Source organism: Mus caroli, chromosome 7, assembly GCF_900094665.2.
Source record: "Mus caroli chromosome 7, CAROLI_EIJ_v1.1, whole genome shotgun sequence".
NCBI classification, from domain to species: domain Eukaryota; kingdom Metazoa; phylum Chordata; class Mammalia; order Rodentia; family Muridae; genus Mus; species Mus caroli.
Window position 1 is genome coordinate 27,577,116 of NC_034576.1, and position 3,268 is coordinate 27,580,383.

Below are 3,268 nucleotides of genomic sequence, written 5' to 3' on the forward strand. Positions count from 1 at the left end.
TTCGAGATAGGGTTTCTCTGTATAGCCCTGGGTGTCCTGGAACTCACTCTGTAGACCAGGCTGGCCTCGAACTCAGAAATCTGCCTGCCTCTGCCTCTGGAGTGCTGGGATCAAAGGCGTGCGCCACCATGCTCCGCTGAGAAACCCTGTCTTGAAAAACAAAACAAAGGACAAGACAGTGGCATATGGTTGTAATCCTGGCATTTGGAGGTGGAGGAAGGGGGATCAGGCGTTCAATGTCAGACTAAGCTATTGATTGAGTTCCAGGTCCTACTTCTAAAAAAAAAAAAAGAGAGAGAGAAACCACGAAGGTAAGGAGGAAGTAAAACGAAGTCTCAGCGACTTGGTATGTACTCCTTAGAGCCAACCCTATTATAGAAAGAAAAAAATGACATTTACAAAGTGGGGAAACAGTAAGACAGGGAGAGGGGACTGGGAAACAAATCTAGGCGAGGAAGTGGGTTACAGAAAGATAAAAAGGCGAAATAAAAAGTAAAACTTGAAGGCATAGAACCTGTAAGACGGTTGGTCCAGGTAGGGACCGCTCAGAGCCTCTCTCAGCTGTAGCTCAGCAGTGCCCTTCCAACCCCCTAGTCTAGCAAGGCGGGATAGCACATTTACCCAAGCTGCAGTTTAAATTATTAAGAGGTTTTGCTTCCGAAAACTCAAGGTTGGAACAGCTTGAGTCTTTTATTAGGGAGGAAGCTCTCCTCTATTGAAACAATGGGCCGCCTTCAACGTTGAATGGGTTTCTTGTAATGCAAGCAGTCTTGACCAAAGTTTCCAGTCTCTGGAGCTCTGTAAGGTTTTTGCTTTTTAGTCGGGTCTCCTTAGCCGGCTTGGAACTTGCGATCCTCCAGTCTCCACCACCCAAGGAGTGTTAGGATTACAGGCATGGCCGCCACACCCAAGTCAAAAGTGTTATTTCAAGGATATCTCTAGGGAAAAAGAGTTCTTGTGTATGGGGGTTATCACTGCCAGGAGTGTAATTACCATGCTGGGAAGTTCTCACACGGTGCGTTGCGCACTCGTATCGAGGTAGGGAGAGTCTGCCAGGCTACTTACTGGCTTGCCTCATAGGAGAGGGGGTTGGGGGGAATCCCTGGTGCAGCGCTTTCTGGGGCCAAGGGGCCTTCCTGGGCTGGTCCCGTGAGCAGGGCGGGCCTTAGGCTGCTTGTGGCACGGTTGCGGCCTCCCGCTCGCCCGTGACTCACTCGCTTAGGGCGGGGGAGGGGGGGCTTCCTGGAAGCCGTGACGAGGACGCTCAGCCCGGACGCTTGGGTTCCTTCTCTTGTAACCAGGGTTCCAGTCTGTTGTAAACAGTCTCGAGGACAACGGGAAAAGAGGGAAGGAGGGGCACAAAAACTTGCCTCCCGCCCAGTTTACAAATCCCTGAGCCAGCCAATTTTAGGACCAAACGCCAAAAGCGAGGGTTAGGGTGGGGCATCTCGGGGTTTTTGGAGGCCAGCTGGGACTGGATCATGGAGGAGTAATTCCAGTTTCGATTCCCTGGAGACTGGGAGCCTTTTGCCATTCCTGACTCAGCCTGGCCCCCTCCTCTATCTGCTGAGTCACTGGGATTAAAGCTTGGATGCCTGGTATTGGGCTACTCTCTAAAAGATGAGGGCGTTGGGGATAGAAGAGGGTTTAAGCAGGACAACCCCTCTGAAAATCAAGACTTTACGCCGTAGGACTCACAAAGTGTGTCGTCATCTAAAATACGGGGCCAGGTGCTAGCTCTTTCCTGCCCCACACTTTGTGCCTTGGCTCTCAACCCGTTCCTTTGCTTGTCCAGTGGTCCAGACACACATCACCTCCTTCAGCACCAGGAATCCAGGCCCCACTTATTCTCCCTTAGACTCGCGGCCCTCTTCCCTCCGACCTAGAGGTCCAAGATCTAGGCCCCAAGCCCCTGTTCTCCGGATCTAGGAGTCCGGGGTTCTATCCAGCCCCCGCTTGTGTGCCCCAATCCCAGGAGGAAGTTCATGGCCTGACTCCTCCCTGCTCCCCACGTAGCCAGCGGGGAAAATCCGCGGCCCAGACAGTGGCCGGGAATCCCCTCTGGAATGACGGTGGGGAAGGGGATGGCCAAGGTCCCTCGGGGCAGGCGGCCACGTCCTGTGCGCGCTGGGGTTGGGGGTTGGGGTAGAGAAAGGGGCGGAAACCAGAGAGGCTAAAAATATAGCAAGCACTTCCGGCCTAGGGGGAGGTGAACTCTGAGCTGAGTTTCCAGAAAAACAAGCAGGGACGGGAAACGCGGGGGTGTGAGAGCCAGTGGGCGGGCAGGGGCCGTGTACACGCAGCACGTGTGTGTGTGTGTGTGGTGTGTGTGTGCCAGTCCTGATTGCCTGTGAGTGTGGTCCAGGCAGGGAGGTTGTTGCAGGGGAGGACAACCAGTATGCCACCTGTACCCACGGGATGTGCTCACGGGATCGGGAGCTGTGCTCGCTCGGCATGTGTTATGGGAAGTTCCTAGTTAGGTATTTGTGGGCGCAGGTGCGGGGACGCGCCTGTGGACCAGTGCTTAAGGTCCCCATAGAACAAACACGGTCCTGTAAATAAATTTGAAGCCACCTCTATGTGTGTCACTGACTACTCCTCATATGCTGCAAGTGGCCTCTGGAGAACTGTCAACTGTAACTACTGCAGCTGTCTTTGAAGGGACTTCATGGGAACTGTCATTTCCACCCCACCCCCACCCATCTGTGTGTAACTGAGCCACCGTGGGATCTATGCTAAGTGTGTCATTCCTAGCAGGTGCCTGGGTGGCAGGATTGTACACATAGCTTTCTGTGGCTCACTCAGCACTGTTACTCTGTGTACAAGTACTATTTGTGGGTCTGTGCCCTTTATGTGGCTATCTTGAAGGTTGCCTGTTCCTGACAGTGTGGTAGAATTGAGTCTGGACATAGTTCCTCTGTGGACCCGTCATAAGGCAGTGAAACCAGTGAACTTTAGTGCTTGACGTAGGTGCAGGCGCGTGATGGGGAGGGCTGCTGGCTTACTGATTGTGCGGCGCTTCTGTGTCTGCTTCTGTGGGCAGAACAGACTTGCACACACTGGCATCTGGATGCTGAGTGCCTGAGCCAATCTTATCTGTCCCCAGCGAATGAGGCGGCTCTGCCGCAGAGCTGAGTCAGCCTGTGATGGGCAAAGTCTTGATGGGGTGAGAGATAGTGGGTTAAATGGTGGCTACAGGGTTGGGTAGTCACGTGGTTAGGTGGTTGCTTTAGTGTTTGTGGCACTTGGTCATGGAGCAGGGTCCATT